This window comes from Chaetura pelagica, unplaced genomic scaffold (assembly GCF_000747805.2).
Source record: "Chaetura pelagica isolate M959 unplaced genomic scaffold, ChaPel_1.0 scaffold3, whole genome shotgun sequence".
NCBI lineage: Eukaryota > Metazoa > Chordata > Aves > Apodiformes > Apodidae > Chaetura > Chaetura pelagica.
This window is the reverse complement of record NW_009952974.1, coordinates 13,861,280-13,873,893: the sequence shown is the minus strand read 5'-3', so window position 1 is coordinate 13,873,893 and position 12,614 is coordinate 13,861,280.

The following is a 12,614-nucleotide window of genomic DNA, read 5'->3' as shown; positions in this document are numbered from 1 at the left end:
GCTTGCCTGCCCGCCGCCGCTGCTGCCAAAAGTCCCAGCGCCGCTGAAACCGCCGCGTTTCCAGCGTCTGCACACCTACGGTCCCGGAGCCGCGCACCGACTGCCGCCGCTTTGTGGTGGGGGGGGCGACCTGCGCTTGGAGTGCCTGCAGCCTCTTTGCTACCAGCTCATCGAACCTGCACTGCCGTGGTGAGACAATTCCGGCTACCCCAGCTTATAGGGGAAAATATAATCCAGCCATTCGGGCAAATCCCTCCCCTCTACTTCCCTCACGTGAATAAGATGTGTAACTAAGGTGTACCCATATATGTTTAATGTGTTGTAATCACTCCTTTTGAACCTCCTGCCCCAAATTGCTTTGTTTTCCCCACAATAAACCTTGCTGTTGTTAGAAATTTAGTAAGCACTGAGCGAGTTATTCACTCAAAAAAGTCAGGACATAAGTTCCTGTATCCTCTGTGTGAGGCGATACCCACGTGTGGATCTCTCAGCAAATCCTGATAAGTTAATACACTCCAATAAGGAGATATAATAGGTCACGGATCATGACACAGACATATCTGTTTATTGGTAGAATCCATGCCTTTGCAGTAAACAGCTAAGATACTAACACTTGGGTGAAATTATTTAGTAACTGTTTTCTCCAGCTGGCAATTAATCTCCTGAGATTTCTCATGTGCACCTTGAGAACAATAGGAATGTCATTTTTTATTATATAGGGATATAATACAATGGGTCTGGTCTGTGATGGAGATTTCCTCTTGTACCTAAATAAATCAAAGTGAAGAGTAAGAGTGACTACAAGCTTCACTATGGAGCCCTCCTGGCATCCAAAAATAAACCATGTGACCAGTCTCATATGCTGTCACCCAAATGAGAGCTGAAAATCCAGGACTATGAGAACAACCTCTATAAGTAAATTATAGAAAAGAAAGAAAGTAGGAAAACTAACATAATCAAATAATAAGCACATCATGTCATACCACCAGAACAAAAGGCGAGTGAGTGAATAATGGGTATGTGTATTGTGCTTTGTCAGAGTCCTGAGTCTGTCTACAGAGCCATTAACCAATTTGCTAGATGAAACCATAGCTGCTAAAGTAAAGCCATAATTAAAATCAAACTAATTCCCAAATCCTCTTGCTTTAAGTCCCAGAGGAGACTGGTGATCTGGTGTCTAGATTTTTCCAGTTAATACATTGAGGAAACACTTGAGAGAGAAATGGCTGGCTGTCCAACATAACCCTTCCTCCTGGGTGCTCCTGCCTTCCCAGGTAACTGATCTTATTTCAAGTAGGGAACTTAGATGTGTCTCAACAATTCCCTGTTTTGAAAGTGCAATACTTAGTACAACTACAATTCAAAGCCCATGATTGCCCTAGCACAAGTAATAAAGATAATTCACTCCTGACTGGAGCATTTTTGGAACTCTAAGCCTGGCAACTTACCAAAAGAAGAGGCTGGCCAACTATATGGAAATGAAGAACAGAGGAAAATCTTAATGTACTATCTGAATGGCAGCTCAGTGTATGACTGAACCTCCTGGAGCATGTTGAATTGTGCCAGGAGATCAGGAGGCAAGAAAAAGGTCCTATTCCTAACCATAGTCTTGCAATATGCTTGGACTGTTTAGACCTCAAGACAGGATTAAAAGGTACATCTACAAAGCTCAAACTGTTCCCCTTCAGATATTCACAGAATCAGATTCATAGAATATCTCAAGTTGGAAGGAACACATAAGGATCATTGAGTCCAACTCCCCGCTCCTCGCAGGACTACCTGAAGTTAAACTGTGTGACTAAGAGCATAGTCCAGATGCTCTTTGAATTCTGACAGGCTTCATGCTGTGGCTACTTCCCTGGGGAGTCTGTTCCAGTGATCAACCACCCTTGCAGTGAACAGCCTTTTCCTACTGCCCCACCTGAACTTCACCTGAAGCTGTTTTGTTCCATTTCCTCATGACCAATCACTGGCCACCACAATGAAGAGAAAGAGAAAGGAAAAGGTCATCTTCCCCTTTGCTACTCACCTTGAAGCAGTTCTAGACTGCTTTCTAGTTCTTTGACATGGTATTCTACATCAAGGGAACACACGTTCCATTTAATCCTTTTTGAAGAACACTTTTCCAAAGACTGCCATACAGATTGATGTTAATTGTTAGTTATTTTATTTACTGCAATCTCAATACATAGTTAATATTTTTTCTAAAGTTAAATTTAAACCCCCTGTATCACTGAAAGAAAACGGCCACAGCGCTTGCCATGTTATTGCAAGAGACTCTCATGTTTACAAATATGTAAGGGGTGAGTGTCAGGGAGATGGAGTTAGGCTTTTCTCAGTGATGACCAGTGATAGGACAAGGGGTAATGGGTGCAAATTGGAGCATAGGAGGTTCAAGGTGAATATCCGAAAAAAATTTTTTACTGTGAGAGTGACAGAGCACTGGAACAGACTGCCCAGGGAGGTTGTGGAGTCTCTTCACTGGAGACATTCAAAACCTACCTGGATGCGTTCCTATGTGATGTACTCTAGGTGACCCTGCTCTGGCAGGGGGGTTGGACTAGATGATCTTTCGAGGTCCCTTCCAACCCCTAGGATTCTATGATTCTATGATTATGATTCTATGAAAAGCTCTTGACTGTAGTTCCTGCTCTCTGACAGCCTTTTAGCTCTTGTGTCCTTTCTCAGTTGCATCTCTGCATCAGCTCATTTGCATTCTCTTAGACAGTTTTCAAATAACTGATTCCCAAGATTTGTGTATCCCCCTAGTCTCATTTGCTGAGGTGTCCAAGTGGCCTAATACTTCCAGCCCATTCATCAAAAGGTGCAGAAAGATTTTCAGGTGGTTTTTATTCCAAAGAAATTTCAGAATGTGCAGAATTTCACAGAAGCAGCAGGCAATTTAGATAAATTAAATAAAACTTCTTTTATGAATGATATCCAGTATAGGAAGTTCATATGGTGAATAGGAAGCAGAAAGAAAACAGATTTAATATCTCTTTGCCAGCAGAGCTCTGTAACTTCAAACCTTAATTAAACTAAATGCATGACTGAATGAAATATATTGTTCTGAATGATCCTCCAGGTCAATGAAATTGTTAACTGATTGATCTGCAAAGTAGGACAGGTGATGAATCAAACCAAATTTACTCAGTTTTCACACATACACACACAATATAATTTGTTCTCCGGGCAAGATAAAAATGAGTAAGTCATTCTTTTGATAGCCTGCAAAAGTGCTCTTTCTGTTTGTGCTAATAGTGCGTAGGTGTGCCTCAGATTAATGCCAGCACCTTTTTTTTTTTTTTTGCACACACATTTTTAGGATGCTGGAGGGAGGAGTGAAAATGATTGCAAGATAACAAGATAAGTAGATCCCAGACATTTTATTCAGATAAAACCTAACCTGTAAACTGCGAGTATGGGGACGGTTACAAGGCAAACATCCTGTATTTCAGCTTACCATAGATTGATAGCCTATTCAATCAGCCACTATTCAGATGTTCAGAGCTCTTTCAGAGAATCAAATATTGTATCACTTTACTTTTAATAGTGAATCAAGCCAGAAAGAAACAAAAGCAAGCCCCCAAAACGAATATTCCTATGCACTCTGAAAAAGATAGGAGACACAAAGGAGAACTAAATCTATATTTGCAATCTTTTCATTGCTTTTCTGCTAGCCACAATTACATTTCTGTAAACAAATAGAAGGTGAAAGAAAACACATAGTAATGCCTAATGCCATAAGTAGTACATGAGTGGCCATCTGAGACAGCAAAAAAACAGTTAACAAACAGGCCAGTTTTGTGAAATGTAGCCCTGTAATGCTGCCAAAGACAACGTCTGCCTAGATTATCTGTGTTGCAAAGGTTGGCTGTGTAAACTTAAGTCACCTGGGGACATGTTAAATTGTAGTCTTGAAGGTCTTAAAAATGTTCACATGCTTTAGATCATAAATCAGCAACTTTTGATCACTTGTTTCCCTTATTTCTTGCTCTCTAAACCTGTCCAATTTCAAAAGGTAAGCAACAATTGGAAACTGAAAGAATTTTTAAAGCAAATGCCAGAAAGAATTAGTTTTGCGAGTTTTGTTCTTCCTTGTGAATTGACACAGAATAACAATTAATTAGAGAGAACTGTAAAATTAAACTGTAATTAATTAGAGAGAACTGACACCACACTAGTAGTGTCATTCTCTAGATTGAGGTTTAAGGCCACTGAGGTCACTTAGGAGCTCAGATATTTATTTTTTTTAATGACAGAGTGATTTAAAAATGTTGTGGTTTGTTTCAAAAGTGACTCTCTCCTGTAATGAGGTTTAAGTTCCAAGATCTCTTTTGAAAACATCCTCATGCACTTCACTGCATTTTAGGGTTTATGAATGTAGCTTTCATATCTTTCAACAAAGTGAATTTAGGTGCCAAAATGCCGTCAAGTATTTTATATCTACCTAGCTCTTGAGATCAGAAATTTAAGGATTTTAAGGGTTATCCCTCAATTCACATCTTCTCATAGGATTAATTTGGCAGCTAAACCTAGGTGAATATTAAAACCAGCATGAATGCTCATTGTAATTCTTTGGATGCATTGATACAGCTAAACAAGTTCATTTTCAAATTTGACATGCTACAGATTCTACTTTGAAGGAAACTGCAGCCAAGAAACACTCCTTATGTTTTCTTTGCAGAATAAACAATCACATTTGTTTGCTTTGGAAAACTCATTTAATTATACTGCTTGTCTACTGAGGCAGGAGATGGTGAATCTATATAGCACATGGAACATGTCCCATCGCTTTCTGGTGTCATTAAAAGCCTTCTTGTTCCTGTGGTGAAGGCAAGACAGCCTTGGCCACAAACCTGTCTGTTTGGGCAGAGTCCTTCATCCCATATCCTGCAGTGCATCATTTGACAAAGAGCAGTTAAATAATCTGTGCCTCTCAGTAACATAAGCAAAGCATGTGAGTGGTAAGAATGTGTGAACTGTAGGAAGCTGAGCAAATAGGAGACACAGGGCAAGGACCAGGGAGGTTGCTTCTCTCCAGACCCCACAATGCTACAAGCAGAAGACACTACAAATGCTGCTGATGTGAGAGCTGTCCCAGTAACCATCTGGATTTGATCTATCAGTACTAAGTGCTTGGCCACATTTATAACAGTGCTTCATCTGTTGTAAGATGTATTAAATATATGATGGAAAATTTAGCAACATACCAAAACCAAAAACTGTGCTCGGCTCCTGCAAAACTGCAATTTACTCACTGGGGAAAAAAAAAAATAATAAAAAAATCTTGAAAGTCTATTCAGTCCTATCTCGCTTTGCCTAAAACTCAGGCTGAGTATAGTCAATATAGGTGGGTTTTTTGTCTTGTTTTTTCTTTTTTCTTTTTTATTATTAGTCCTTGTTTCTCTGCTGTTAGACCATAGCCTTTTCAATGTTTCTTGAAGGCAGTAGTTTTAGCAGTTAAATTAGAAACAAAATAGAAGTGCACTGCTTTTTTTTTTCTGCAAACCACGAAAACTGATCTCACAGTAGTAAGGGTTTCAGAAATTGTCCTGCTCCTTGGTGTGTGTACATAAACTGCCTCTTGGTGAAAAGGGCTGTGTGACATTTAGTTAAATGAGATTGATTACATCAGATTATACAGATTCAATTAAATCATCTGTTATTCTGAAAGCAACGAATTTGCACTGTTCATTAAGAATGTGAAAAAAACGATGCTATATCTGCCTTCCTTTAGAACTTGCCCTGTTTTAGACTTCCAGGACATGCTGAGCTGTTGCATAGTACATTTGTTTGGATTACATCAAATACTAAAATTCATCTTTATCTATTCTGGTCTTCTATGGAGATTTAAGCCCTTCCACAGCATTGTTGCAAAGCCAGAATGCTAAAGAGGTTTTCATTAGCTATCATGTTTCTTTGCATCTGCAAACAAAATCTTCAAAGGAAAACCCTTGTTCAAACAACCACTAGAAACAACGTTTCAGAAATAAGTAAAGGCCCGCACAACTGCTCTCCCGTTCCAGTCCAAACTCCTTTGATCAATCCCCTCAAATGCCAGCACAGGGACTAAAAGGAGTGAACAACTGTCATTTGGTCAGCAGTTAATCATAGTGATGATATCAAGGCAACTACAAAGCTACACAAAGGTAGAGTGAGGATGCGATCTTGACTTTAATTCTGGGGCAAGCTGCCCAGTACCAGAAATTACTCCCCATTGTGGATCATGGATTCTTTCACAAGCATGCAAGCATCCCAGAGATACCCATTATTTCAAAGAAAATACAATTATTTTTTCTGATACAAAATCACCTACCGCTTCCAGTGGACAGTTTTTTCCTCTATGAATTCAATAGGCTGTAATAATCTATAGTAGAATGGTATTAATCATTTGAAGGAAAAATATCTCTTCTGTTTGCCTTTCTGAATTGTTTCAGTGACCCTTCTGGGGCGATGGTACCTAATACACTTCTTCTCTATTGTATGTGATTTTGGAATGCATAAGGTCCAACAAGTGTCTGCTCAGAGGCATAACCTGAATCTTAGAAATAAGTGTTACTTTATACTGTAGATAAAATAATTGCAAATGCTTTGATAAGGAAGGTGATTGTAGCTGTGACTGAGCACACTGCTGGTAACTCTTTATTAAGCAATAAGACACACTAATCTCTCTTTAATCTTGGGTAAATTCTACACTTATTTTCCTGGTGATGGTAACAATCATTCTGAGCTCTTGTGGCATTTCAGTTTCATTCTACAAATAGGAAACTAATTAACTTTTTGCTTTGATGGTAGTATTTAAGTCTATATTATTAATTTAAACCTTACTGACTGTGGATTGCCACACACAGCTTTAAGATGCATACTGGATCAGTCTCCAGCAAGTACATAGGCTGATTTCCTTAGTATTTGCAGCTTTCATGCAGTCAGTTCAAATGTAATCAAATGATAAATCACATTCATGCATTTTGTTTACTTTTCTATGAAAAAAAATGCAACAGCTTGAATTTATTAATCCATCTAGGGATTAGGTAATACAGAGACTTGAAATAGAATCTTGATCATATTTCTAGGGCAGTGAATATAAATTATTAATCTATCTTTTCTTCCTTTCTAAAAAAAAATAAAAATTAAATGCAGTTCCTCAGAAAAAATGCTCAGTATAGTAAAATGGAGCTCTGATGTTTAGAGCCTTGCTGTATATCAGCTCTTACTTCCTTTTCATATAATGTGAAGTGCAGCAATCATTTTGTGGTGTCAAAAACTGTTTGAGCTGTAAGACAGATGGGGCTTTCAACATGAAATGTACCTATGACTGTTTGGTACTATATATATAAAACGTCTCATTTAGTCTCATCTGTGATTTTCCAAGAGGAAAATGTTACCACAAAAAATGTATCTCAGTCCTACAGGTTCAGATCGTTGAATGACCACTTCCAAACAGGTCTAACAATTGTGTTTCTATTTTTCAAATTAATCTTCAGCTTTTTCTCTAATTTATCATGAACACTCTCACATTCTTTAAAAAAAAACAAACACACAAACACAATTAAGGTAACTAAATCATGATACAGAAACAAAAATTTTCTTTTTATTCTGTGTTTTGTTGGTTGGAGGGAGGGGGGGTCAGACTTTAATTTAGCAAGGAATATATATAACTTCAACCGTGGAGTCTAGTTCATCAATATAATACATAGGACATATATAAAAATGAAAATAAATAAATAAATATTTCAAAATATAAAAACTCTAGAAGGTCGTTGGTCAATAGGACAGATATCATTACCCCAACGGTGCCTGGTTGAAGCTCAGAGAAGGAAGGAAAGAAGGGAAGATAAGGGTTTCTGTATCAGAGGTCAATCAAAAAGGTGACTTTCTTAGAGCTATTCACCTGATGAGTGAATCTTCTATACCCCTTGGTACAGAAACTTCAGCAAGTACCTTTGCTGTTAACTCTGTAATGGAGATAAGCAAGGGTGTTTTATATCTACAACATGCCTTTTGTATAACAAGTCAAATACATTTGCAATACCAAGGACTAGATGACATGGAATGAATGTTGAGGCTTTAATTTTATTTTCATTTAAGTAGCAGCTATTTTATGATAGAGTTAAATTATATTTCTGTGTAGTAATTCAATTTAAAATTGTTCACTTACTGGCCTTTGGCAGAGTATAAGGATGGTTTGTTGGAGGACATGGCTGCAATGTCAATTTTTAGGCATGTGAAACAAAGGAGTGTTAAAAAACAAACAGAATGCTGGAAACATATAAATAATATAAGGACTTGCAATGCATTTCCTAGATTGTTTGTATGAAAATTCCTGCAGGGCTCTTTTATGAATAGTAGATTTTGTGGTGTTTATAAATATTTTAATGAATTACTATTATTCTCCTGTAAAGTAGCTATTTTACTCTTTAAATTATCTTTTTTCTACCATGTTCTCTTCTCTCTTCATCCTTTTCTCTGAAGTTGCTGTTGTGGCTTTCATTTCAGGATATAATTTGTTCTGTATTTTTTATATCTAAACAGGTGTTTAAATACATTTTTCCACATACTTGTTTAGTTATTGTGTGAAGATTTTCTCCTATGTTAATACTTCCTCTTAGAATTTTAAATGTGATAATCCAATGAACGTGGATAAACCTAAACAAACTGCCTTTTTATCACTGTGAGGTCTGAAGAGAGTCTGACTATAAAGGTATCTTTACCTTTATTGGGGTGGGGGGAAATGTTTCTGGAAAATACCTAAAAGAAAAAGAACAGCAGTCCCCAAGAGCTAGTTAAGAAACATGTCCTACTCTCTATTGCCAACTGCCAGCCCCAGCTACTTAGCTTCATGGAAAGCAGCACTTCAGTTACAGCAGAAACACCAGTGTGTCAGCAGTGCTAGCACTGCATCAACAGCGCAGGCATCACTCTGAGAGCAGTGGATGAAGAGTAGGGTGTAGAAAACCCTCTTCCTACATCTGTCAGTAATTAACTGATACAAAACTACCTTTGGGGCCAGTTGCAGAGGACTGGAGCTGAAATGACAGGCCAAGCATTGGGGGAAAAAATCAATTTACAAATGACAGTTACCAGTCATAGGGAAATAGAAAGTTTTCAAATCATTATTAAAAGCTGGAATTAATGCTTCAGAGCTGAAAGAACAATGACAGTGCTTTTTTTACTTCTTTATGGTACAAGTCTCACTTTGGAAAACAGTATTTTACAATGGTTAAGCCATAATCAACTTTCACAAAAATCAAAAGAATTTTAGACCTGATTTGTGAATTTTTGTCTTGAGTAAGCATGGTCATACAGAAATACAGACTATACTTCATGGCCTGCCTCTTCCCATGTGCTGGTTTTCTCTGGATTCCGAGCTGTAACTTCTTTCTCTTTGATTTGAGCCCATGCCCCCTGTGCTGTGCACATGCCTCACCACGAAGTGCAGTTTGTTAGAGGCCAAGGTCACATTTCTGCAGAGGTCATGGGGCCACCAGAATTCACATTTCTTTCTAGCCACATGTCATTTCTCTCCTGGCATGGAAAAAGTAATTAGCTTTCCCTGTACACCCCCATACCGAGAACAGAGTTCTTAATTTCCTTTGAGAGGAAGGGTGCCGCTTCCTTTCTTTATTGGGTGAACATCAGCAAATGAAAATCATTACTGCGTTCACTCAGTATATTTTTCAGGAGGCTGATTTCTTTTTTTTTTTTTTTAAGTGAAGGGAAATTCCTTTCACAGGACATTACCTGACAAATACTTAATCTGATGTTCAGAGGGAAAATGAGGCTGAAAATGATGGCTTTTACCCTGTTGAGGAAGGAACCTTTTGAAGGCCATATCATATAAGAAGCAGAGCAATTTCCATTACATACGTAGTTCCATTTTTGCACAAACGTCTGTATGTGGGAACACACAAACCAAGGCTAAAGCCTTTCTACTGCTTTTGGCCAAAATCATTATCCAGACTTCTTTCCCTTTCTCTAGGACTTTCTATTCCTACCAGGCCAGTCAAGTTCCGTCGCCATTTTAGTCTCCTACAGATTGGATTAATTTGGAAGCAAAAATTCTGATTCTTCCCAACTCTAGCCATTATGCCATATCTTATCCAAAGTGTTCAGCTATGTGTAATTGGCAACAGGGATGCTTCTACACACAGGCCTCAAATATGGGCTGTTCATTATTCATCTCAATCTACCTGTAGTATTCTTCCAATGTGACAGTTTGCCTACATCCACTCCATAATATTAACAGATTATCAGCAGACAGATAAAGCTTCTCAGACATTTCCTCTTTTTGCCTTCTTTATTTCTTGTGAGATGGTCTTTACTAGAGTGATATTACATGTTATAAGGACAAATTTACATCACTGAAGAGTAATGAAGAGTTTAATTGCACATTTAGGATGAAAGGAGCAGAATTCATATTGTATTGTTCTAACAGTCCTTCTAATACTCTTCTAGCACTGCCATACAATACCTTCTGTCATTTGAACAGTGCTACAGGCTTTCAAAGATAACTAGCATGTTTTATTCTATTGATCAAAAAGCCAAAGCTTTCCACCTCACATACTACTTGTCATTTGAGATATGGCTATTTTCAGCTTGGAGGGATGGCCTTCTCCTTAGCCATAATAACCTAGAATACTGTATGTCCTGCTTTTACTAAGAAATTCAAGGTACTGAGATTGACCAAAATTCTTAGCTCAGTTACTCCACTAAATTTATTTCATTTCCTTGATCAGAACTAGCCTAATTTACACCATAGAGCAGAATTTATCATGACTACTGTTCTTCCTATTAACTCAGGGATTTTAAAAGCTCTAGCCAGAGCCCTGTTGTGCTTCATGATTCTTCTCACACTGATGGTGTAACTCAATTCACAGCAGCTTAGTAGTAAAGTCTCTGATGAAACAGACGTGTACACCTGGACTAAATTTATCACTTCCTTCTGTAAAATCGCTGTGAATACTTGCACAGGCAAAGCTGGGCAGGTACTTGATTGTCTGAAGCTGGCCATTGCTGTGCAGGCAAAAAGAGGATGATGAACACACCAGTGGTGAAATGATGGACTTGTATGACATAGTGAGATTAAAAGTAAGCATCTGTAGTGACTTCTAACTGAAAGCTGCACTGATATTCCTACGAATCAGTGGAAAAATACTTTCATCTTGGACTTCCAGAACTGAATTCAGTCTTCATATTTAGTATGACGCTTTTCAAAAGGAGGATTTATTTTTCTTTTAGTGTGTTTTTCTGTAACAAGGGAACATTTAACACTAGAAGTGCATTACAACTAGAGAGATGCTCCTTCTTCGTGACTAAAATTTTAACCATAAGAACTGTTGAGGCTTCCTGTTTCTCAAAAAAACTGGTATCCTCAGAAAGATTATTACCAATCTTACTCCTCTCCCCCAACTCTTCCTGCACTGATATAAGAATTTAAACTTTACAAGACCTTATCCTACCTGTTGTTTTTGGAGTCTGGCTGATCAATAATTGCTTTTGTCAAATGTTTAAGGGATTGCACTGCATCAAAGATACAAGCATGCTGGAACAAACATAATCACCTATTAGGAACTGCAACAAGAAATAGACTGTTCATTTAATAAATTATTTCACAGAAATCCTTGGTCCCACCATGTCCCTGTCCTCTGCTATTTGATTTCCATAAAAAAGATTCACAGAGCAGGGTAGAGAATGTGATATTTCCTAACTTATGCAATGAGCAAGTCAGGAATAATTTAAATTAAATCAGTACTTCCATGGTCTAGAAGCATTAGCAGAACAAAACTGCAACAGTTTGTGCTCTTAGGTGTGCCAATGTAGATTATAAGAACATTTAAGGAAGTCAGTGCAGTGTAAAGTCATCTTTGTCACATATTAGTCTGAATTGTTGAAGATCTATATGGAAAATTAGAATCAAGCAGCACTATACTGAGAACTATTTAATTTAATAATCTCAGATCTGTTGTTTCAGATCCAGATATGTCCAGCCTTCCAAGAGCTTAAAGTAATTAAGTTTCTATAGCTTACTCTGAAGTAGAACTGTGTGCAAAAAAAAATTGATTTTTTTTTCTTATAAACATACTAAAAAAATATGTCTAGTCTTTAGATTTGCAGAGGAACTAGGGATGAGAAAGAAAAAAACAGGTTCTTTATTGCTTCTATCACAGCCAAATCTTTCCACAGAATAATTTAAACAAGAACACAAACTGCTCAAAACAAATGGGTCTGCAGTAGCCCACTGCTCAGGTCTCTGCAGGATTATTTTGTTCTTCTCTTTTGTTTGGAACAAAGGGCACAGAGCAAGGGATATTTGCTGGATCCAAGCTTCACTGGGCAGCTTCACTGTCAAGAACAGAAGAGTTAAGGCCAGATTAGCTATGTCTCCTCGTAGTTAGTATTACCCTCCTTTCCCAAGTAATTTCATTGATTTCAGTAAGAAAGAATTGTAAAGTGAAATGCTGCTTGGAATTAACAAGCAGAGTGGGACTTGACTTTCTAGATCCTCTGCTTTTAATAGAGCTACTTAATTTTGTCTTATACAGTTTGTTTTTTTTTTTAATTCTGACAGCTGTGCTTTGCATTATGTGTCTTTCAAAAGGCAGAGTGCTAAG